We start from the raw sequence: 26,400 nt of genomic DNA, 5'->3' as shown, positions 1-26,400 counted from the left end.
TTGTGTTTTGGGGTGTCTGTGAACTTAATATGATTTTAGGCAGCCTCTCTTCTAATGGATTGGATTGTGTTCCTGTCTGGCTAATTGTTTGGCATGGAGCTTCCAGCATTGGAGCTTGCTGGCTGTTGGGTGGAACTGGGTCTTAGTGTTGAGAAGGAGATCTCTGGGGAGAGCTCTTGCTGACAGATATTATGTTGGGTCGGGAGGTCTCTTGTGGTCCAATGTCCTGGACTCGGCTCTCCCACCTCAGAGGCTCAGGCCTGACACCTGGCCTTAGCACGAAGACTCTCCCACCACATGTCTCAGAAGAAAATGAAGGAAAAAAAGGAAAAAAATATTATAAAATAAAAATAAATTAAAAATAAATAAAAAAAAGAAGAGAGCAACCTAACCAATAAACAACTCCACTTATGATAACAAGCACTAAAAACTAAACTAAGATAAACATAAAAATCAGAAACAAATTAGTCACAGAAAGCAAACCTCAAGTCTATAGTTGTTCCCAAAGTCCACTGCCTCAATTTTGGGAACACTCATTGTCTATTCAGGTATTCCACAGATGCAGGGTTTATCAAGTTGATTGTGGGTTTTTAATCCACTGCTCCTGATGGTGCTGGGAGTAAATTCTCTTTCTTTTTGTTCACACAATTCCTGGGGTTCAGCTTTGGTTTTGACCCCACCTCTGTGTGTAGGCCCTCAGGCATCTGTTCCCCACCCAGACAGGAGGGGGTTAAAGCAGCGGCTGATTAGGGCTGTCTTGCTCACTCAGGCTGGGGAGATGGAGGGGTATCGTAGTCATAATTGGAATGCGGGGCGAGCCTGTGGTGGCAGAGGCCAGCGTGACATTACAACAGCCTGAGGTGTGCCGTGTGTTCTCCTGGGGATGTTGTCCCTGGATCTCAGGACCCTGGCAGTGGCATGCTGCACAGGTTCCCAGGAGTGGGGGTGGGGTGGAGTGTGTGAGTAGTGACCTGTGCTTGCACACAAGATTCTTGGTGGCAGAGGGAGCAGTGTTAGTGTTTCATGCCCATCTCTGGGGTCTGATCTGATAGCTGCAGCTCATGCCCATTGCTGGAGCTCGCTTAGGTGGTGCTCTGCCTTGTGTGGGCACACGGGGAAGGAACCCCCTCTCCTCGCGCACCCCGAGACAAAGGTCTCTTGCCTCTTCGGCAGCTCCAGACTTTGTCCTGGACTCTCTCCCGGCTAGCTGTGATGCACTAGCCCCCTTCAGGCTGTGTTCATGCAGCCAACCCCAGTCGTCTCCCTGGGATCTGCCCTCCGAAGCCTGAGCCTCAGCTCCCAGCCCCCACCCGCCCCAGCGGGTGAGTAGACAAGCCTCTCAGGCTGGTGAGTGCTGGTCGGCACCTATCCTCTGTGTGGAAATCTCTCTGCTTTGCCCTCTGCACCCCTGTTGCTGTGCTCTCCTCCGTGGCTCCGAAGCTTCCCCCTGCCACCCCTTGTCTCTGCCGGTGAAGGGGCTTCCTAGTGTGTGGAAACTTTTCTTCCTTCACAGCTCCCTCCCAGAGGTGCAGGGCCCATCCCTATTCTTTTGTCTCTGTTTTTTCTTTTGCCCTACCCAGGTACATGGGGATTTTCTTGCCTTTTGGGAATTCTGAGGTCTTCTGCCAGCATTCAGTATGTGTTCTGTAGGAGTTGTTCCACATGTAGATGTATTTCTGATGTATATGTGGGAGGAAGGTGATCTCCACGTCTTACTCCTCCACCATCTTGAAGGTCTCCCCCATTTCAATAATTATTGCATGCTTTCTAGGTGTTTGACACTGTTACTCACTCGATATAATTAATTATGAGTTACATGCATAGATACTCTGGGAACATAGAGAAAGTGTACCAAAACACCCTCAAAGGCTAGATAGTTAATTGTGAACACCATTCTGCTTAGAGTTGACATAGTGTTTTGAAAACTCAGTGATTGTCTTTATTAGAGACGTGACGTAAATATTAACAATAAATCTAATAATCCTTTTTTTTTTGGTAGGTATAGTCCATAATAAAATAGCTTCTTATATTCAGATCAAAAGAGTAATATGTTGGGGCAATATAGTGTGGCCCATTAAGATGCCTAAAAACCAGCTTTAATGAATCATTAAAGATTATTTATAATTAGCATATGAAATGTATACAATTATTTGCTCTATGGTATTCATGGGCTTCAAATAATTTGTTCTTTTATGGAGTAAAATGTTTCCCTTCTGATTAAAAATACTCTTTGTTAAGTTGATAATCCATTTTTATAGCTGGATAACCTTAACTTGGTCATAAATATAGAATTAGTAGAATTACAATTAAAGTGGAATTAAAATTAATGATGTTGAATGTAATTTGAATTTGTCAAAATATGACCTTTTTCATAACAGTGAATTTATTCTATTCAAATCCTATAGTCTGAGAGAATGAATAATATTGTACAACTATTGAAAAATGTCAGGATAGCTAATAACTTAGTAGCTATACTTAATAGCACTGACTAGAAAGATGACTAAAAATATGGTTTAAACATGACAAATCTGTTTTGTGTTTTGCTAAATTGATCAAAACATACAGTGTTTTTCCCTTGGGATAATTTTTACTCATTTGAAATGAGGTTTTTAAAAAAAATGCTATGCTAATACAGGGCTTTTCATTTTGAGAGGAAATGCACTGAGTGCTTTCTATAAAGATGCTATGTGGATATTTCAGCCGTATTTAAAAAACAGTAAACACCAAAGTAGGACTCCCACCTATGCAGAGTGAATAGGTTGCTGATCCTGTACACACATACAGAACACTACACAGAATTACTCCCCAAAAGGCCTGGACACTGGGAAAATGATCAAAGGCAGAAGAGAAACTGAGAATCATTTATTCTTGAAAAATTGCTACAGTTTCAGATAAGAAAAATAGGAGTCTTTAGCCTTTTTGCCTGTTGTTCTATTCCTTACCTACTCCCACTCTTAGTTAGTGAGAAATGTTAATTTATCAGCTTGGGGCTGTCTGCATAAACTTGCGGCTGTGCTGACAGAGGATGTGGACTCAGTTTTGTGCAGAATGTGAAAACACAAGATTTGTAGATGAAAATGGCAAATGCAGCAGGAAACAAATGAAGGAGAACAACATCTTTGATAGCCTGAGACTGCAGTCCTGTTTGGGGTGAATGGTGGACCAGCTAGAATTTATTGGGAGAAATAGATTAGTTAGATAAGCTCTCTGTGCATAACTGACTGTCTAGGAAACAAGGCACATGAGGCAGCCAAGTGGGAATTGAGTATAAAAACGATTTGGGAATTGGCTGATCTTTGAATGCCCTCACCAGTCCACACACAGATTGATCATCGGAGAGAGGAAGTTCAAGATTTTTGAGCACAACATCTGCCAAACACATTAGCTGACCATTAAGCTACTGGAGGCACAGGGGTGACCCCCTCAGAAACAAACCTTAAAGTTAAAAATAGAAACCCTGTAGAATCCTAGAGAAAAGAAGAAATAGGAGATACTGCCATCCTAACTCTACAGATTTATTATCTATGTGATTTGTGCTTGGTAAGAGGCAGATAATCATGACAACTACATCCAAGGACTCTAGAAGAAGTCATAGAATACAGTTAAAGTAATTAGGGCAATGTCTGACACATAGTAATTTTTCTATTTCTTTTTCCTTTTCATTTTTTATTGAAGTATAGTTGACATACAATATTGTATATATTATATTAGTTTCAATATTATATATATAATATATATAATATTATATATTATATTATGTACAACATAGTGATTTGACATTTATATACATTATGAATTAATTACCACAATAAGCATAGTAACCATCTGTCACCATAAAAGTAATTATAATATTATTGACTATCTTCCCTATGCTGTACATTACATCCCCATGACATTTATTTTGTGACTAGAAGTTTGTACCTCTTAATCCCCTTCCCCTATTTCATTAATTCCCCGCCCTCTCTCCCCTCTGGCAACCACCAGTTTGTTCTCTGTCTCTATGAGTCTGTTTCTATTTTGTTTTTGGTTTGTTCATTTGTTTTGTTTTTTAGATTCCACATATAAGTGAAATCACATGGTATTTGTCTTTCTCTGTCTAGCTTATTTCACTTAGCATATATACAGAACACTCCATCACAAAACAGCAAAATACACATTCTTTTCAAGTTCACATAGAACATTCTCCAGGATAAATTACATGATAGGCCACAAAGCAAGTCTTAAAAATTTAAGATTGAAATCATTATCAAGCAACTTTTCCAACCACAACAGTATGAAACTAGAACTCAATTACAAGAAGAAAACTGGAAAAAAGCACAAACAGGTGGAGGCTAATTTTTCTATTATTCCTACAGAAAGCAGTAAGTAGGCTTTTGCAGAAACAATAGCAAAACTAGGAGAGTAGTTTTCATGCAGCTCAAGAGAGAACAAAAAGGAAAAAAAAAGAAAATAAAAAACAGGAGAAGCAAATGTAGAGGAATACAAATTTCCTAGTTAATTTGCTAATTTTAGATCTCCTAAATTTTGCTATTCATGAATTTAGGGCATCTTTATGCATTCATTCAACAATGATGTTCTACTATGTGTCAGTCATTGTATAGGGTTCTGGAAGCAGAATGATGACTGATGTAAGAATTATCAAAACAGTGATACTACTGACTCAGATGTTTCAAACATAATGGTTTCATGTAACATGATCTCACTCTTAGTCACGTGGCAAGATAGGTTAGTGATAAGGGATGTCCTTCCTGTAAATATATAATATCACTCTGGTAGCTGGTGACTAAATCCAGTAGTCAAATATTGACCTAAGAATTAGGCTTATATTAAATTTAGCATTGCATGTGCCTTTATATTACTCTAAAGTCAATGTAGCTGATAAATATAAATGTCTACTAGAGTTGTTGTACCTTCTTTGAATTTGCTATTAGTTATTTCATTCTATGAATACAACTGTTAGTTTAGAGAGCATTAAGATATTAAGAGCAGACTTCTAATTTGAGAACTTATTGAGAACATAATGCCAGAAGGAAATCCATTGTGATTATCTTGAGGAGTGGTACTCATAATTCCTTCTGACTTTCCCTCAATCAACAAATGAAAAATTCATACATTTCAGATTTGACTTTTGAACGTTTATCTACAAGGAGTGGGCAGAACAGAGGTTGCAGTTTGTGTTGATGGTAATAAGTCATAATATCTTTGTTGCTGTACAGTTCTCCCCTGACCTTTAGACTCATATAGTTACTGGACTGCTTGACATTTTCAAATGGATGCTTCATAGATATATCAAATAATATTTTCCAAAAGGAACTCTTGATTTCATTCAAGAAAGCTGATCCTCTTCTGGGATTTCCTTGCTTCAGTAATTGTTAAAACCACCCACCAAGATGCTCACGCTGGCAACTTTAGTGTCTTCCTCAGTCTCCCAAGTCAATCAATCTGCCACTCCTATTGTTTCTGCTTTCTAAATATATCTTGTGCTTATTCATTTTTCTCTGTCTACACTATGACTATTTATTTTTAATTTTTTAAATTTAATTTTTATTTTATATTGGAATATAGTTGATCTACACTGTTGTGTTAGTTTCTGGTGTACAGCTAAGTGATTCAGTTTTACATATACATATATCCATTCTTTTTCAGATTTTTTTCCCATATAGGTTATTATAGAATATTGAGTAGAGTTCCCTGTGCTATACAGTAGGTCATTGTTGATTATTTTGTATACAGTAGTGTGTATATGTTAATCCCAAACTCCTAATTTATCCCTCCCATTTGGTAACCATACGTTTGTTTTTGAAGTCTGTGAGCCTGTTTCTGCTTTGTAAATAAGTTCATTTGTATCATTTTTTTAAGATTCCACATATAAGTGATTCATATGATATTTGTCTTTCTCTCTCTGACTTACTTCACTTAGTATGATAATCTCTAGGCCTATCCATGTTGCTGCATACACTATGACTATTTGAATCCAAACTACTTAAATTATATCTTTCCTGCTAACCAGTCTCATCTTTAAATCTTGCCCTCATTTAAATCCTTTTTTAAACATAGCATCAGAGTAATCTTTTTAGATTATGAATTAGACAATATTATTCTCCTCAAAAATTTTTTCAATATATTCCACTTGTATGATGTCACCCAATTACAAATACAAATTCCTTACTGTGGCCTATCAGACTGTACATAATCAGGCCCCTTCACGCCTTTCAAATTTGTTTCTTTCTACTCTCTCTTCCATGTATGTTCTGGCCACTGTGGCCTTCTTTCAGTTTCTCATCTTTGTCCGTTCCTTTCTCACCAAGTTAGCCTTCGCTGCTAGCTTTCTGTCTGAAAAAGTCTTTATGCTATGGATCTCAGGTTAAACTTTACAAAGACCTTTCCCAAACTATGGTAAGTTGTGTAACCACTGTTTATTATTTTATATTATTCTACCCTCAGTTATCATTTAAGTACCTTGTTTATTAAATTTATTTTTTATTGAGGTAACATTGGTTTGTAACATTATATAAGTTTCAGGTGCACCCATATGTTTCTACTTCTGTATACAGTACAAGGAGCACAAGTTTCAAATATGCATTTTATATATTCATCTATATCGACATACCTTTAAGTTGCCACATAATTGCACTTAAGAGAAGTGTTAGGAAAGCATATTTAGCACCTATTTCTGCATAACTTTTAGAGACTATACCCCTCACACAAACAAAGCTAACCCACAAAACAAAAAATATACGTCACTAAGCAATATGTGTTCATAATGCATAAATGAACACAAATAATTTGATAAACAATGCTGAAGTCATGCTCTATAGGTACTAGTGGCAGGTGTAGGCACTCAGCAAGGTGGCAAAGTACCCTCCCAACCCTGTCTGTGATGTCCCCTGAAATCCAATGCCCACACTTACCAACACAACACATTTCTGAGGAGTCTCTCCAAACACAAGGCTCACTTCAGAGTTTAACCACCAGCACAGGTGGAAATTCTGAATTTTTGGAGAAATTACGTTTTTAAAGAACTGGGTTGAAATAGGAAAAAAGTAATATATCTTAATTTCCTTTGTAGGTCTAGTCATTTTGTTAGATTTGAAGTATAAAAATTATATCTTGTGTACTTGATTTACTCATGAAATTAAAATGGTTGGCATATTAAATTTAAAAGGATAGTTTGTGTAGACCCTAATTTCAAATTTACTATTGGAATTTAGGTATATTTGTTGTTACAAATGGCACTGCAAGCTGCTGTGCTTAAAAAATTAAACACCTTTTATTTTTTTCCTTATTTATCTGAAGCAGTAAATGACAGAGAAAATAAGAAACCAATATTATAATTAACCAAACCAAGTCATCATGTTTTGTGGCCATGTTATCCACCATGTTTTCAAATGGACGTAGAAATACACAATTTCAGAAAAAGAGCTAAGTTAACATATATGTAATATATATTATAAGTTAATATATATATTCTCACACAAACAAAGCAAACCCACAAAATAAAAATGTACATTACTAAGCGGTAAATATAATGCATAAATGAACACTAATAATTTGATTAAAGAATGTTTTAAGTCATGTTCTGTTGATACTATCAATAGCTGCAAGCATAGGAAATCAGCAATTTGGCAAAGTACCCTCCTAATCCTGTGGAAGACACTAAGGCTGAGAATTTAAATATCATGATCAATTGCACACTGGTAAGCAGGAAAGTCGGGATTTGAGACTTTCCCTATAATTTTCCTAGAACAGCAAAGCACAAGTTCTTTCTGTTGCTGATGCTTGGCAGATCCCAGACTAAGTTCCTGGAGCAACCCCTGAAGGAATGCCTTTTTTCCTCCAGCACTTTAAAGTTTCTGACATCCAGGCTAACTGTGCTGCTTATTTTGTAATCCAGTCAAGTGCAGCAGCAGTTTTATATTTCTGCCTTTGAATCTCAGATCCAAGAAACTGGCAGCAGCATGAATTCCTCATTGTAAAAGAATTGTAATGATCTGACTTTGTTGATGGGTTGACACCAATTTCAAGTTTTAGTCACATAAGACTTTTTTTGGTTAGAAATAAAAATAGTTGCAGAGGAGTGAATTTGAGGAGTAATATAAGAACATTTTAACTGAAACCAGATTTTTTATTAAAGATTTATAAAATATGTTTAATTTTCCATTACTAGAGACAGCCACCAAAAAATATACCTCCTTTGATTTTTATTCCCATCACTTCCCTCATTTCCCCTCAAGTCTGCTCTAAAATAATGTTCATAATCTGCTCCAGACTGTATTGTCCTGCACTTCCTCTTCTGAGAAAGGAACAGGGAAGAATCTCCTCACTTGGTGATAATTGGTTCATACTCAGAGATAAACTAATTAAGGGGAAATGGTTATATTAATAACACCTGTTTTTACCCCATCTTAGTTTTTCTAATTTACATAAACTTATTTTATACAACTTAAAAAGAAAGAATAGCAAACTTTATATAATGTTTATAATCATTCAGTTTAGTTCAATAGTGAGGACTTAGTATGGGCTATGGCTAGAGAAACTACTCTTGAGGAATTTATAGTCTATGGAAGAACAAACATACAAAGAGAAAAAAAATTACATCATAAGCTACAAATGCCATGAGACTCTCAAGACAGTAATTTTCTCAAATTGAAAATTCAAAGAAGACTTATTGGTGGGTATAAGTAAAGCGGTCCAGGTGAATATAAAGGGAGAGAGATTTCTGACAGAGGAAACTGCTTGAAATAAGGCAATCTAGGGTGTCAGGTATTGCTAGTTAGTATTCTGCTTCCCACTGTTTCTTTGAATCCCCAACACATGAGTGGGGCCCGGTGAAGAGCTGAGCCTCCATCATTTTGCCATCGATAAGGTGAAACAATGTGGTGGAAGGTGGGGGTAGTTGACATTCTGCCTTCCTCTCTTAACTGTGATGTAGGTCTATGGAGGCAGGGGTTTCCAACGAGGGGCTGAGTTTCCATTCCCCCACTACATGCAGGAACTGGTACCTAAGTTGATGCCCCTAACCACAATAAAATCTGTCAGTCTCCTTTTCCTGCTACTTCAAGTGATATCTGGATTTGCTTGGGAATCTGCTATGCTCTTTCCGGAAAATGTCATTATGAGAGGAATAAACCTTTTCTTACCTCCTTGGTGCATGTTTGGCACCATCAGTCTCCAAATCTAAATTTTGGATGGGGTTTCCATCTCATCTCTTGGATGCCTAAATAGATGTATAGAGTGACAACAACTCAAATTGATTGAATCAGATTTCTCATCTGAAACTATGAAGGCCATTTTTTATGTACTGGAAAAAAAGGAATGTCAACCATAAATTCTACATATGGTGAACTTAGATGTAAACATCCTCAACAAAATATTAGCAAATCTAATCTAGAAATGAATAAAAATAATTACTGAGGCTGATCAACTGGAATTTATTCCAGGTACGTAAGTCTGGTTCAGCATTCAAATGTCAATTAATGCAATGCACTATACCAGCAGGCTAAAGAAGAAAAAGCACATGATCTTATCAACTAATTATGAAATAACATTTGACAACATACAACAACTCTTCCAACTAGGAATGGGGTAGAGGAAGGAACTTCTTCTACTTGAAGAACATCTACCAAAAACTTACAACTAATAAAACCCTTAACTGTGAATGACTGAGTGTTTTTCACCTAAGATCAAGAGCAAGGCAAAAAAATCCACTCTTACTACCTTTATCTAACAATTGCTGGAAGTTATTGTCAGTACAATGAGGCAAGGAAAGGAAATAACAGGTATATTGATTAGAAATGAATAAATAAAGCTGACCTACTTGTAGATGAAATGATTGTCTACATAGAAAACTCCAAGGAAACTATAAAAATCTATAACTAATAAATGAGTTGAATATGATTGTAATATAGAAGATCATCATGCAAAAATCAATATAGTAGTTCTTTATACTAACAATAAACATGTAGAAACAAAAACAATTTACAATTGCTCAAAATAAAATAAAGTACTTAGGTATAAATGGAAAAACACGTACAGAATCTGCGTGCCTAAAATTACAAAATACCGAGGAAAGGAGTCAAAGAAGATCTACATAAATGGAGAGTCATACTGTGCTCATGGATGGGAAGACTCAACATAATAAAGATGCTAATTCTCCCCAAATTTATATACAGGTCTAACAAAATCTCTACCAAAATCCCATCAAGATGTGTTGTTAATATGAAAAAGGATTATTGCACAGATTTTATGGAAATGCAAAGGAACTATAGTAAACATATTAAAAAAAATAAATCTGGAGGAATCACTATACCCAGTTTCAAAACTTTTTTTTAAAGAATATCACTGTGTTTATTCTCATACAGGCAATTTTTCTATAGCTTCCACATTTTCCTCTTAAAAATAGAGGAACAAAAGATTCCCAAAGCTTAGAACTGGATCACTTGGCCCTTTCTCTTCTTATCTCCTCCGAGTTCAAAATCTTGCAGCTCTTAATAGCCAGCATCCTCTTGGATCTGCAGTTGGGCTCAACACATTCAAGACTCAGCACGATCTTTTTTGTGGTTTTAGCCTTCTTCCGGAAAATTGGCTTTCTTTGCCCACCATAGCCACTCTGCTTCTGATCATAACGCCTTTTTCCCTGGGCATGCAGGGAATTTTTGCCCTTCTTATACTGGGTCACTTTGTGAGGCTGATGCTTTCCACATTTCTTACAGAAAGTCCTTCGGGTTTTTGGTGCATTGACCATCTTTGCAGTTAGAGGTGTCTTCAAGGTGAAAACCGGAAGCCCGGCGTCCACGTTCCTGCCTCGTTCCGATAGCGCATCACAGGAAAGCTCAAGACATTTCCCATAGCTACTTTAACCAAGACTGTGAGGTATTAGTAGAGGGATTAGTACTTCAATGACACATAATAAAAGCCCAGGAATAGACTCACAATATAATTTTTTAAAAAGTTGCCAAAGCAATTCAATGGAGGAAGGATAGACTTTTCAGCAAACTGTGCTGAAGCAAGTGGACATCCATAACAAAAAAATGAAACTTGCCCTATGTCTCATACCTTGTAAGAAAATTACTGCAATAGTTCATGAACTTAGGTGTAAAATGTGAAACTATAAAACTTTTAGTAAGAAAACAAAACAAGAAAAAGCCATAGAGGAAGATCTTCAGGATCTAAGCAAAGAGGTCTTAGACTTGACACCAAAAGCTCAATCCAGAAGAAATAATCATTTTGACTTCATCAAAATTAACAACACTGGCTTTACAAAAGAATTTGTTAAGAGGATGAAAAGATGATCTACAAAGTAAGAGAAAAATATTTGCAAACTAGTTATCCAAGCAAAGAATTAGTATGTAGGAATATAAAGACATCTCAAAGCTCAAGAGTAAACAAAAAGCAATATAATTATAAATGAGCAAAAGGTATGAAGAGGTATATCACTATAGTGATGAGGCTGCGGAGAAACTAGATCATTTATACATTGCTGGTGGAAACATAAAATGATAGAGTTGTTGTGAAAAGCAGTTTGATAGTTTCTCTTGATTTTTTCTTTTTCTGTTTTTCAAAAATAGACTTTACTTCTAGATCACTTTAAGTTCACAGCAAATTTGAGGAGACGGTAGAGAGATTTCCTGTATACCCTCTGCCTTGACATATGCAGAGGCTGTCCCATTATTAAACAAATATTAAACAAAACAGTGGTACATTTGTTACAACTGTTAAACCTACATTGACACCTCATTATCACCCAGAATCTATAATTATACTAGGGTTCGCTCTTGGTGTTGTACATTGTATGGGTTTGGACAAATTTATAATGACATGTAGCTGCCATTATAATATAGTATAAAGTAGTTTCACTGATCCTTAAAAATCCTTGGTGCTATGCCTATTTATCCCTCTCTCCCCCAACCCCTGGCAACCACTGATCATTTTATCATCTCCATAATTTTTTTTTCTAGAATATCATATAGTTGGAATCATACAGTATGTAGTCTTTTTAGATTGCCTTCTTTCACTTGGTTATATGCATTTAAGTTTCCTCCAATGTCTTTTTATAACTTGATAGCTCATTTTTTAAAAGTACTGAATAATAGTCTATTGTCTAGATATACCATAGTTAAATATCCATTCATCAGATGTTAAAGGACATCTTGGTTCCCCCAAGTTTTGATAATTATGAATAAAGCTGCTACAAACATCTTTATGCAGGTTTTGTGTGGCCATAAGTTCTAAACCCTTCTGAGAAATACCAAGGAGTGTTGTTGCTGGAATTTATGGTAAGAGTATTTTTTATTTTGTAAGAAATTGCTGTACTGTCTTCAAAAATCACTGTACAATTTTGTATTTCTACCAAACAGTGTATGAGATTTATTGTTGCTTCACATTCTTGTCAGCATTTAGTGTTGTCAGTATTCCAGATTTTGGCCATTCTAGTAGGTGTATAGTGGTATCTCATTGTGGTTTTAATTTGCATTTCCCTCATGACGTATGATGTGGAGAATGTATTTCTATGTTTATTTGCTATCTGTAAATCTTTGATGAGGTGTCTGTTAAGGTCTTTGGCCCATTTTTTATCCAATTGTTTCTTATTGTTGAGTTTTAAGAGTTTTTGTATACTTTGGATAAAAGTCCTTTATCAGATGTGTCTTTTGCAAACATGTTCTCCCGGTCTGTGGTTTATCTTTTCAATCTCTTAACATTGTCTTCTGCAGAGCAGGAGTTTTTAATTTTAATGAAGCCTAACGTAGCAATTCTTTTCTTTATAGATCATGCCTTTCATGTTTTATCTAAAAAGTCATTGCCAAACCCAAGGTCGTTTAGATTTTTCTCTTATGTTATCTTTAGGAGTATTATAGGTTTGTATTTTACATTTAGGTCTGTGATCTATTTTTGAGTTAGTTTTTGTGAAGAGTGTAAGGTCTGTGTTAACATTCTTTTCTTTTTTTTTTTTTTTTCTTTTTTCGCCTGTGATGGCCAGTGTTTCAATGCCATTTGTTGAAAGGCTATCTTTGCTCCATTGTATTGCCTTTATTTCTTTGTCAGAGATCAGTTGGCTATATTTATGTGGGCCTATTTATGGAATCTCTATTTTGCTTTATTTATCTATTTGTCTATTCTTTTCCCAATATTACACTGTCTTAATTACTGTAGTTTTATTGTAAGTCTTGAAGTTGAGTAGTGTCAGTTCTCCAACTTTGCTCTTCTCCAACAATATTGTGTTGGCTATCCTGGGTCTTTTGCCACTGCATATAAGCTTTAGACTCAGTTCATCAATATCCACAAAATAACTAGCTAGGATTTTCATTGGGATTGCACTGAATTCATAGATCAAGTTGGGAAGAACTGACTACTTGACAGTGTTGAGTCTTCCTGTTCATAAACATGAAATATTTCTCCATTTATTTAGTTCTTTAATTTTCTTAAACAGAGTTTTGTAGTTTTCCTCATAAAGATATTATACATATTTTGTTAGATTTATACCTCAGTATTCATTTTTGGGTGTGGTATAAGTTGTATTATGTTTTTAATTTCAAATTTCGTTTATTCATTGCTGGTGTATAGGAGAACAGTTGACTTTTGCATGTTAACCTTGTATCCTACAAATTTGGTGTAATCAATTATTAGTTCCAGATGGCTTTTTGTGATTCTTTCAGATATTCTACATAGAGCATCATGTCATCTGTGAACAAAGACAGTTTTATTTCTTCCTTCCTAATCTGTATATCTTTTATTTCCTTTTCTTGTTTTATTGCATTTGTTAAGACTTCCAATAGAATGTTGAAAAATAGTGGTGGGAGAGGACATGCTTGTTTTGTTCCTGGTTTTAGTGGGAAAACTTTTGAGTTTCTTATCATTAAATATGATTTAAGATGTAATTTTTTGTAGATAGTCTTTATCAAGTTGTGGAAGGTCTTTTATATTTCTAGTTTCCCAAGAGATTTTAATGATGAAAAATGTTGAATTTTGTCAAATGCTTTCTCTACATCTATTGATATGATCATATGTTTTTCTTTTTTAGTCTGTTGATGTGATAAATACATTAATTGATTTGTGAATTTTGAATCAACCCTTCATATCTGGATAAGTCTGGGATAAGTCTCACTTGGTTAGGTGTATAATTTTTTTCATATCAATACATGTTTGATTTATTTTGCTAATGTTTTGTTGAAGAATTTTGCATTTATGTTCACAAAGGATATTGATCTGCAGTTTCTTTCTTGTAATGTCATTGTCTGGTTTGGATATTAGAGTAATGCTGGCCTTTGAGAATGAGTTAGGAAGTATTCTCTCTACTTCAGTCTTCTGAAAGAGACTATAGAGAATTGGTATAATATCTTCCATAAATATTTGGAAGAATTCACTAGTAAACCCACCTGGGTCGGTGCTGTTTTGAAATGCTATTAATTATTGATTCAGTATTTTAAGGGATATAAGTCTATTCAGGTTGGCTATTTTCCTTGTGTGAAATTTGGCAGATCGCATCTTTCAAGGATTTAGTCAATTTCATCTAGGTTATCAGGTTTGTAGGCATAGAGTTTTTCATAGTATTTAGTTATTATCCTTTTGATATCCATAACATGTACAATGATGTACCTGTTTTCATTTCTTATATTAGTTAATGTGTCCTCTCTTTTGCCTTAGTTCACCTGGATAGGTACTTATTGATTTTACTGATACTTTCAAATAATCAACTTTTGGTTTTGTTGAATTTCTCTATGGATTTCCTGTGTTCAGTTTCATTGATTTCAGTTCTGATTCTTCTAATTTATTTTTGTCTGCTTACTTGAATTTAATTTGCTCTTCTTTTTCTAGTTTCCTTGGGTGGAAGTTTAGATGATTGATTTTCAATCTTTCTTCCTTTCTAGAAATGTTTGCTTTCAATGCTATGCATTTTCCTCCAAGCTCTGCTTTCACTGTACTCCACTAATTTTGATAAGTTGTATTTTCATTTTAATTTAGTTCAAAATATTTTTAATTTCTCTTGAGATTTCTTCTTTGACCCATGTGTTATTTATTATTATTATTTACAAGTGTTTTGAGATTTTCTAGCTATTATTGGTTTCTAGTTTAATTCCATTGTGGTGTAATAGTAGACATTATATAATTTCTATTTCTAAAAATGTGTTTAGGTGTGTTTCATGGCCCAGGATGTGGCCCATCTTGGTGAATGTTCCATGTTATCTTGAGAAAAAAGTATGTTCTGCTGTTGTTGGATAAAGCAATGTTAGATGTCCATGATACCCAAGTGATTGATGATGTTATTGAGTTCAGTTATGTCCTTAATGATTTTCTGCCTGCTGTACTATTTCTGATAAAGGAATGTTGAAGTCTCTGACTATAATAGTGTATTCATCTATTTTCCTTGTAGTTCTATCAGTTTTTCCCTTATATAGTTTGATGCTCTCTTCTTAGATCTTAAGTATTTTTATGGCTTCTTGGAAAATTGGCCTTTTATCATTATGTAATGATCCTCTTTATTCCTGTTAACTTTCCTTGGTCTGAAGTCTGCTCTGTATGATATTATATAGCTACTGCCACTTACTTTTGATTAGTGTTAGTAAGATATATCTTTCCCCAACCCTTTGATTTTAATCCATATGTGTTTTTATATTTAAGTGCATTTCTTATAGACAATAGATAGTTGGCTTTTGTTTTTTGATCCATTCTGATAATCTCTTTTATTGGTGGATTTAGACCATTGATGAACAAAATGATTATTGATGTAATTGAATTAATATCTACCATATTTGTTACTATTTTCTATTTGTTGCCCTTGTTCTTTGTTCATATTTTTGTCTCCTGAATGTGTTCCCCCCGCCTCTTTTTTTGTTTTGTTTTAAATGAGCATTTTATATGATTCCATTTTCTCTCCTTTCTTTCTTAGTATATCTCATTTATACTTTTTTAAACTTTTTTTTAGTGGTTTCTCTAGAGTTTGCAATATATATTTACAACTAATCTAATTCTACCTTCAAATAATACTATAATACCTCAGGGGTAGTGTGAGTACAGTACTTTATAGTAATAAAATAACCCTAATTCCTTTTTCCTGTCCTTTGTATCATTGTTGTCATTCATTTCACTTATACATAAGCATATATCAGCATTTATATGTATATCGTATATACATAAATTGTATACGTAAGTATGCATGATTAAATACATTTTTGCTGTTATTATTTTGAACAAACTGTTATCTGTTAGATCAATTAAGAATAAGAAAAATAAAAGTGTTATTTTACCTTCACTTAACCTTTTTGATACTCTTCCTTTTTTTATTTGAACTGGATTTCTGACCTATATCATTTTCCTTATCTCTGAAGAACTTCTTTTAATATTACTTGCAAGGCAGGTCTACTGGCAAAAAATTCCTTCAGTTTTTGTTTGTCTGAGAAAGTCTTCATTTCCCCTTCACTTTTGAAGGACAATTTTTCAAGGTACAGTTCTTGGTGTTTTGTTTGTTTGTTTGTTTTGGTTTTAGTCTTTTTTTTTTTCTGTCTGCTTTTCATTTTTGGAGGTTTCTATTGAAATATTGTCAAACTCAGCAATTCTTTCATCAGCTGTGTCCTATATAATAAGCCCAAAGAAGGCATTCTTCATTTCTGTAATAGTACTTCTGACCTCTAGCTTTTCTTTTTGGTTCTTTCTTAGAATTTCCACCTCTCTGCTTTACATTGCCCATCTGCTCTGGCATGCTGTCTACTTTATCCATTAGAGCCCTTAGCATATTATTCATGGTTGTTTTAAATCCTCAGTCAGATAATTTCAACATCCCTATCATACATATCTTAATTTTGTTCTGAGGTTTGTTTTGTCTCTTCAAACTGTGTTTTTTGTCATTTAGTACATCTTGATGCCTTGTAACTTTTTCTTGATAGTTGAGCATGATATACCGAGTAAAAGAAACTGTCATACGTAGGCCTGTAGTAATGTGGTGGTAAGATGTTGGGGAAGGTGAAGCATTCTATAATCCTATGAGTAGGTCCCAATCTTCCAGGAAGCCTGTGCCTGGACCATGAACTTCACCAGTGATTTTCATTTCCCTCACCAGAACCTTAGGTGGGACAGGATGGCCAGAGTGAACTGAAGTTGTGTATTTTCCTTCTCCCACATGGAAGGCTAGGTGGGTCTGGAGTGGGGTATTTCCCTTTATCCCTGTGGAAGATTAGAGTCAGCTGAGGTTGGGTATTTCCCTTCCCCTAGGTCAGTTAAGTTCTGATAAAACACCTGCAGTTTAGGCTCTGGTTAAATAGTTTCTCTTGAGGGCAGACCTTGTTAAGAAGAACAGAATGCTCTGGGGTATTTCAAAATGGTGGATCTTCCCTGCTTCTTACAGCAGCAGCAGGGGATTTTTCTCTGATGTTTTTGTGAGAACCTGGTACGAGTCTAGAAGGTGGAACCCACAAAAGTTCCCCCCACCCCATGAATGAGTTCTCTGGAATTTGTTACTCTCAGAGTTGTCTACGCTGAGCGTCCTGCAATGTATCAGTTACAGTTCTGGTTTCCCTACCACGGCGCTGATTGCTGCAGAGGTTTCAACTTGTGATTTCTGCTCTGGTAAGTTATGATTCTTTGTATTCACTTGTTGGTTTCTCCAATTTTGGTGACAGTGGTTTGCCTTGTGACCTTACGTCTCTTAGTTAAGTTGCGACCACTGGCAAGCATTTCTCAACTGCACTGTTTTATAAAATGTCATTTTTGTATTACCTATCTGCACTAGAGAGATAGGTTAATGCAGTGCTAAAACTTGAAGCAGTTAGGATGCTTTAGTTTGCAAATAATAGAAAACTCAATATTAAAAATGGCCTTAATAAGAAGAGAATTTATTATCTCACGTAAGAAGAAGCCTAGAAGTAGGACGTTAATTGCAGAGTAGTTTAGTTGAGAAGCTTACAAGGTCATCAAGTGTCCAAGTTTTATCTTTGTGCTTTACTACCTTCAAGAGGGAGTTTTAGTCCTCAGGGTCTATCAATGTCAGTATCTTGTTTGTGGTACTGTACTATAACTCTGGAAGACTATAGTACAAAAATTTTGAGACAACTGGGCAAAGAATACAAGGGATTTCTCTGTATTATTTCTTACAATCCCATGTGAACCTACAATTTGAAATATAAAGTTTAATTAAAAAAATAAAACCTAGGAAGTACAAGTAGTTTAATATTATCAGAGAGTAAGTGCTTATCCGAAGGTATTGGAAGATGTGAATAAAGAAATTGGTAGGATGGGGGCCTGGAGGGAATTGAAGTTTATGGTAGAAAGTTTGGACTTCATCTTGTCAGTGATGTTATACCATTATGTTAGTTTTATATTGCCACTGTAACAAATTATCATAAACATAATGGTTTAAAATAACACAAATTTATTATCTTACAATTCTGTAGGCCAAAAGTCTAAAATGGGTTTCACTGAGCTACAATTAAAATGTCTGCAGGGCTGTATGTGTATGTTTTTTTCTGGTAGCTATAAAAGAAAATCTGTCCCTTTGCTTTTTCCAACTTCTAGAGACTGCCTGAATTCCTTGACAACTAATCCTTTCTTCCATTTTCAAAGCCAAGATTGTAGCATCTTCAGGTGTGTCTGGCTCTGAGCCTCCTCCCTTCCTCTTACTTATAAGGACCAGGATAATCTCCTTATCTCAAGATTGTTCACTTAATTACACTGGCAAAAACCCTTTTGCCATAAAAGGTAGCATATTTACAGGTTCTAGGAATTAGGATTTGGACATGTCTTGTAAGGGTATTATGCATAGGCATTTACTGCATATAACTTCTAAGACAGCTAAAAGAATTGAGGGTTAAAATTGAGTACACTTAACATTAGGTGTTTAAGCAAAGCATGTCTGCAATTGTGCGTAGTGGTACAATTTGCCTGTTCTCCTAAGTCTTCCAACCCTGTGCCCAAAGCTGGACTCATAGTTTAGATAATGATCTATTATTGCTCTAGATTGATGTTACGGATCCTGGGTATTCTTTTAGTGACTCCTGTGGCACTTGTCTTGTATTTTTCTGTGTCCCAATTTTTGTTGCCCATTCAAAATGGGAATTATTTCAAAGATTCCAAACATGCAAGATGTGCACATCAGTATGCTTAATAATGTCTAATTCTCCTGGTCCTCTTTAAACAAGGTCTATGCTTCAATGGTTTGTCTCCTATGAGACCATTGTATTGAAAATGCCGGTGTTCCTTAATTCTCACTGGCTTTTTTATTCTGAAGATTCATTCAGAAAAGTACGTGCCAATTCCAGTGGATTGATCTGTTCTATCTTGCTTGGGTAGCCATTAATAACAAAGTTGAAAACATTCTTGTGCAGAACAAATTTTACTCTAATTGTTCAAAATGAAAGAAATTCAGTACGACTTTTACTTGTCTTTAGTCAGGGAAAACAGTAATCTTACTGAAATTTTCTGTATGCAGGCTGTCATCTATTCTCTTCTTTCATCTCTGAAGATGAAATATCCATAGACATGACTTTAAACATTGTTCTTTAGAGGTTTGTGCAAAGGACTTATATAACCAAATTTGTAATTTAGAAATATCACTTTCACTGTATTGTGAAGGATGTGCGATTTGTGGAGTAGAAGCGACTTGTATTAATCTTAGTTGGCTTTTCCTAGTATTTTTCTATTTCAGTGAGATTAGAGCTCATATGAGATTGTCCTCAGATATTACTTAACAACACAGATATTAGTTAAAGCAACATAAGCATGCATTATATTTTCTTAATGTGTGGTGTTAAGTGTTTGGTGCAAAGGATTTCTACAAAGATATTTCACCTGATCAGAAAATGGGAAACTCCAGCAAACTAAGTTGTCTCCATGGCTTAACCAATTTTACTGTCATTTCATGAAATTTTAATAAAGTTAACAATAAATTGTAAATGAGTTCAGTGTTATAACTGAAGTAGCAAAAAGAGGTAGAAATGGGAAATGCAAAACCAGTGAAATTAACATTTAAAACAGCAATCAATGAAAGTATCCTTCAGAATCTCAATATATGCTAGGCTCCTAGACAAGAAATTCATCAAGCAGAGCTCCTAAAATTTTGGCAACAATTTCTGACTACTTGAAAGGAACACTGACATCAACTTGCTGACACTGTTTTAAATTCTTCTTTCAAAAGCTGAATAGAAATCATTACCTTTACCATCATTACTTTGTAACTATTTGACATGATTTATCCCTGAATGTCAAAGAGCTTTAATATAATACCTTATCATAAATTTAATAATTTCCTAGCATCTTTGGGATAATATGGCGTTTTCCTCAAGTCAAATGCAATGTGAATGGCGGAGTCAAAATGAAAATTCACTTCCTTGTTTCCAGGTCCCTGAACTAACAGGTATATTCTCTTTTGGACAGTGCAAAAATTACCTGCCCACTACTAGATAGTGAGATGTTTCTGTACTTGCAGGAGGGTATATTTTGTAATCAAGTTACTAATTAGAGCTTATCTAGAGGAGAAGATAAAGTATAGTGAAGGGACACCAAAAACTACCACATCTACAATTGCTGAAAGATTTGGAAAACAGAGAGAGATGATGTGGAAGGGAAACTGATAACCATTCAGATGTCTAAAGGTGGCTATCATGTCTAGCTCCTGAAATTCTAACATATGGAATAAACATGGAAACATGCTTCAGTCCAACATCAAGAAAAACAGAAATATCCAATGATGGACTATGTTTCCTTGTTAGGTGTGAGCTCCCCATCACTGAAGTGCTGAAGTAAAAACTGGATCACCAGTTTTCCAATATGTTGTTAAAATCATTGCATTGTATACGAGGGTAAATTAGAGGAATATGATCCTGTTCTACTTTATATTTCTATGATTACTCAATATAACAAAGGGAGATGCTAAGGTAACCAACTGCCTGGTGAATGGTAGAATAGCCTGATGCCATAGGAGGAAATCCTATCAAGATTCACAACAGACAAATCTACTTGAGTTCAACTCAATGAGAACCCAAGACAGACTCTAGTTATTCATGGCAAGTTATTCTCTGTTTGAACACAAATATCTCAAAAATACATCCTAGGCCATAATAACAACTCTTTGTACTGATCTTGCTTTTGTAATGTATACTCCTAAACATCTTAGTATTCCATATCTTTTTCCTTTATGCACAATATACCAATTCTTTAAGAATCTTAGTCTTGTGAGTTTTAGATGTATTGGGGTAACTTTTAGCAAATTCAAAATAATGACGAAAACAGTTTAGTCCTATTTTTTGTTCTGGGGAAATGTCCTGAATTTGTTCCATAGGCCTCATTCTTAGAACGTTGTCTCTGATAATGTTGACTTCTCCTTGAATTCTAGTGAAGTTTACATATTGGCTGTACTCTCTCCAACATGGGAGAACTACCATGGAGGTAACGAATTTCCTAATCCCTTTAAGAATTCAAGGAAGGATATAGCAGTGATAAGACTTACTGTTTTATGGGATGCTGTCTGAGTGATCTGTGAACTACAAATACCAGAATTTTGACAGAAGTGTCAGTCAGAGACTGACAAATCCAAATCAGAGATATCCAAAGCTTGGTATTTATCTCCTAAATTAAAAAATACAACAAATGTGTTTACATTAAATTAATGGAATATTTCAATGAATAAGAAATAATGTGATTTTTCTAGAGTTTATGTATAAAGATACATACATAGATCATGAACATACATACAGACATGCACACATGAACACAAATATTAATTACTAAATACTAATATTAAACTTATGCTAATATTAAATTCCAAATATGACATGCAAGTTAATTAATCAGCATAATCAGACTGTGGGAATTTCCACATCCTATATCTGTATCCTCTTTTTTAATTTTTTGAATTATCCAGTTCTGTGGGGTCTAATAATCCTCTTCTTCCAATGTTAAATACTAATTTTTTCTCCTACCATTTTCTGTAATGAATGCTTTTATGTGTTAAAGCATTTAAAGTACACCAAATTCTCATCTCATTGCTGAGACTGGCTCTTAGTTTGGGCCTTAAATATACGTATGATCAAGTAAGTTAGGAACACTTATATCCTTCAATATCCCTTTTCTAAAGCATGCTTCCTGTTTGTCCAGGGAGAGAAGGCAGTAAACCTTTTTTCCTCCCTCCTTCCCTTCCTTCCTGCCACCTTCCCTCTTTCTCTCTCATTTGAAAGATTTGAATTTAATCTTTTGGGTATCCCACAGTGGTGGTAATGGTAGAGGAGTGGGTGATTAAACACCTATCTAGCTGTTATCACAGAAGTGATACTTAACCATTAAGATAAGATTGTGTTCATTACATAGGTTGATTATACAAGTAGAACTTGCTGAATATGTAGTGGAGGCAATGTTCAATCTTGATAGTAAAGTGAACCATATGGCCTTTAAGTTTTTTGCAATATCTAGGATTATCCAGTTGGGTCTAATATGGCCAGTATGAAAATTTGAGGGAGAAAAGTGGTCCATCCCAATTCTAATCAGAAGTAGAGTACCAAAACTAAATAGAAATGTAAGGCTATGCACTTCAAAGAAACATCCAAACACAATCATTTTGGGGGGAATCATGTCAACTATTCAAGCCTACCATTTCTCTGGAGGATAATATTCAAGGAGTTCCTCAGTTTAAAATGAGTAATTGATCTCAAGTATTTAAATCTTTCTCTTTCAAACCCGAGATAGGCAATCTAAGAAATGATTGTAGCTATTTTCTGAGGAAATGAGCAATGGAAAAGAAATCCAATAGGAATTTTGCTGTTCCCATGAGATTGTAGCAAACTTTTTTCCCTATAACTTTCAAAGATTTCAGATTCTGAGGGTGAACTACCTCATTTCTTCTTAGAGGTACAAACTAGAAAAGTAAACAAACAAATACACAAAAAATCTTTAGGGATAGAATGGGCACCTGTCGATGAAAACCAGCAACTGATGAAAACCGAGCTTATTGTGCACTAAATCATAGGAAAAGCACCCCTAGAACAAGTGGGGAATATTTAGCACTGAATAAGTAAGTATTCACATTTTCCCTCTCTATAAGAAGATCAGACATCTAAATTTAACCTGACAGCATGGCAGGACTCATGTTTTTCTGTTGTCTTTTATTGCAAATATTCATCATTTCTGTTTTCCTCATAATAGCGTACATTTTATACACATGGGGCATAACTTAAAGGCCAAAGCTATTCAGTTATCCCACTAGCATGATAAATGGTGATTGTAGTGAAAAGCTATTTCATGTTGCAAGCATGGCATGGACTTGTACATTTTGCAATATTAGAATTTCAGAATTTTACACAAAAATATTTGTCATGGATGAAGTAAAGGGAAGCAAAGAATTTCTTCTTAATAAGAGCTACATTGTAATGATATTTGTAACTTTAAGCCTAATGGATAGGAAAACAAAGCAAAATGGAAGTTTTTGAATGAGATGTTAAATGGTGTTTCATCAGTGAGGAATGTAATTTTTACTTATTTTATTCCCTACTTCAATTTCATCCTTTCCTTGCTGATGTGTCTTCCACTAGATACTGCCTCAGTGGGAGAGTATCACATATAACCCAATCAGACAGAGTCTTAAAACAGACAAACAAGATAAGGTCAAAGAAACAGCTGAATTTAGAGTACATATCTTCTGGATTTATATTATGGACTTTGAGAGATGGAAAAACTTTCTTCAGTTTAATGAATTGAATATGATTTTGTTCTGGATTGAATCACTATGTGTCATTTGACCAGAAGTTCAACTTATTACTGCACCTGATTCCAGTTAAATTTTTTATGAGACAGGCAACTGGGGAAATTTGAAGCTGCAACCGTAAGAGTAAAAGCCAAAACACCTCCAGAGACTATTTTATGCAACACCATTTTCACCCTGTTCAACTGAAAATGCTATCAAGGATTGTAAGACTATTTTAATCTAGAAAATAAAATAGAAAAATAAAGCAGATATTTACTGCCATATTCTCTTTTAGTTGTGTGACCATACTCAGATACATGTAAATCTAAGGACAAAAGAAAACCAGCTTGGGCATATTTATCTATATGCCACATGCATATCTTATAGTATCTGAAAGTTTTCAAGAAGCCAATTTGGATATTTAATGTTTCAGAGGTAAGTGCTGTTGTTGTAGTTGTTTTGAAAAACTGAAAACAACGTAAATGAACATAATAAGCCTCTCAATTATTAATATAAAACAACAATTGTAGACTACAAAGACACCAAATCACTATTCTTCCTCTTCTATATTTCTCCTTTATTCTATTGATCTTATTTCTGGTTCAGTTAATCTGGACATGACCAAAAGAACTGCTGAGTGTATGTGGTTGATGGATGGTCTAGTGATGCAAAATTAGTTTAACTCTCTTTCTAAATCCTATGTGTAGAATGTTTTTCTTTCTCACCTCCATGAGTACCATAGAATAAAATAAAATGACCCTGTTATAGGATAGGTAAGGTTTAAAATATATGTTAGCATAAAGTTTATTTCAAAGTACTGTGGATTTTATTATTGGTACATCTAACTTTTGCAGTTTCAACTGTCCTCTCATGCTCAGAATAAGGTGTGACTTTACTAAGAAAAAGAGTGAATGACAAGAGCTAATGCACGTGAGTTTCACTTACTACTGAGGAACATCTATCTGCAAAACTGATCCCTCTGTTTTTCTTTAGTCATTTCTAAGCTCTGAATATAGTAAGGTGATTAAGGAGCCATTTTTGGATGAAAAATGGCCTTTAAAAGTAAGTCAAATTTTCCTACTGATAACAAATTGAAGCTATCTAAGCAAGTGTTGACATTCCTGACTTAGCTGATTTGTGAGATCCAAGGGATTTCTGTAGCTCCTAAGGAAAGATGTTTGTCTTCTAAGGGCCAACTCAACTGTTAAATTCAGTTTACAGTAGACACAGTGCCTCACCATCAAAGTAATTTTAGGGACTCATTAAAATGTTTTAATTAAAAAAACTTCATTAGAAAAAAAACTTTTAGGTGGAAGAAAATGTTGTAATATGTAATTAATATATGTGTTGTATACCAATGCACTTTAAAAAATGAAATTTTAATATTTTTATAGAGAAAGGGGCCTAGGAAGGCAAAAGGGCCGAGGGCCCATGAAAGCCATAATGTGTCCCTGATTACTTGAATCTATTATCATAATGAGAGAGAGGGGGGATAGAAAAAAACATATTGTGTGCAATGGTTTAATGTTAGGTTTTTTAGATTCTGGATATTCCAAAATTAAATTTCAGCCAATTTATCAATCATTCACTGAGTGGATTCTAACTTCCTTCAAGCTGAAGTAATAGCTATAATGTGAATATGTTGCATCACGTTTCCATTGGAGGCCAAACACGGTTCTTTATTGCATTCAAGTGAAAATTGCCATTTCACGTGGCCCTGCTTTATCAGCCAGTTACTCATTCAAGACAGCACGAGTTTTCCACTTTACTGTATTCTAGATTGGATGGTCTGTGATAATATGATTCTACTCAAATGTGTGAGTAGAATTTGATTCTACTCAAATATTTGAGCAATATGTGTTGCTCAAATATTTCATCTGAATGTAGCATCTGGTCCCTCTTCAATATTTTATGGAACAGAAAACTCATGAATGAAGACACACTACCACTAGCAGGTGCCAAAATACTTTCTGAGAAGATTATATGTACTTACATATGGATTTCTGCAAGACGGTTATTGTTACTATATTGTTAAGGGCAGAACTTTGAACTGGGCATGAGAAAACCTGATTCTTGCCTCAGTTATCTCTTATGTCTCTGACTTTGAGCAAGAGATGTGCTCTGTCTTGGATTTCATCTGTTCAATTAAAAAGAAAAAGGGGCTGATTTCTAGGACCCTTTGTACCTCTAAATGTCAGTAATTCTGTAAAGCTATTCTATTGGTCTCCAGCATGTTTTTATATGATGTCTGCTCATAGCACCTGGGATCTGAACCACTCATCAGCAGTTTGCTAGGATCTCCTACTGACAATGAGTCCTTTAAATTGTCTGCAGACATTTATAACAAGCATCACTTCCAGGCTGGAGCATCCTTGGCTGCATTCCAGGAGGCTCTTTTATAGTTGCTCTATGTCAAATTTCCACAGCTCATATTCATGGGAAGGTTAGATATTATCATCTTGAATAAGGACTGGAGTCTGAATTAACTTGGTCTTAATCTGTGAAGCCTCATGGAAGTCAAGCTGACTTCTCTGATTTGTTTTTTCACCATTTGGTTTGCCAGGAAGGAGAAGAATTCAAGGGGAAGGCTTTCCGCTTTCTAATGATGAGGGAAATTGTTAGCTATTTATAGCATTTACTTGGTGCTGGTTTATATGTGATTTCAATTTCTTACCAAATTAATGATAAATATCCAGATCTAGGTATCTAGTAAAGTGATCATGAGGTCTTACCATATTGTAAAT

The 26,400-nt window shown here is 35.0% G+C and overlaps 1 pseudogene across 1 annotated transcript; it reads right to left on the bottom strand.

Moving 5' to 3' along the window:
• Nucleotides 1–1,605: 1,605 nt before the first annotated feature.
• Nucleotides 1,606–11,432, bottom strand: LOC309632768 (large ribosomal subunit protein eL42 pseudogene; annotated as a pseudogene). Its single transcript has one exon. The product of its transcript is annotated as a large ribosomal subunit protein eL42 pseudogene (transcript).
• Between the last annotated feature and the right edge of the window lie 14,968 nt (nt 11,433–26,400).

This window comes from Balaenoptera borealis (genome assembly GCF_965194805.1).
Source record: "Balaenoptera borealis genome assembly, chromosome: 8".
NCBI classification, from domain to species: domain Eukaryota; kingdom Metazoa; phylum Chordata; class Mammalia; order Artiodactyla; family Balaenopteridae; genus Balaenoptera; species Balaenoptera borealis.
Note: the sequence above shows the minus strand (reverse complement) of the source record. Positions and strands in the feature narration are given on the sequence as shown.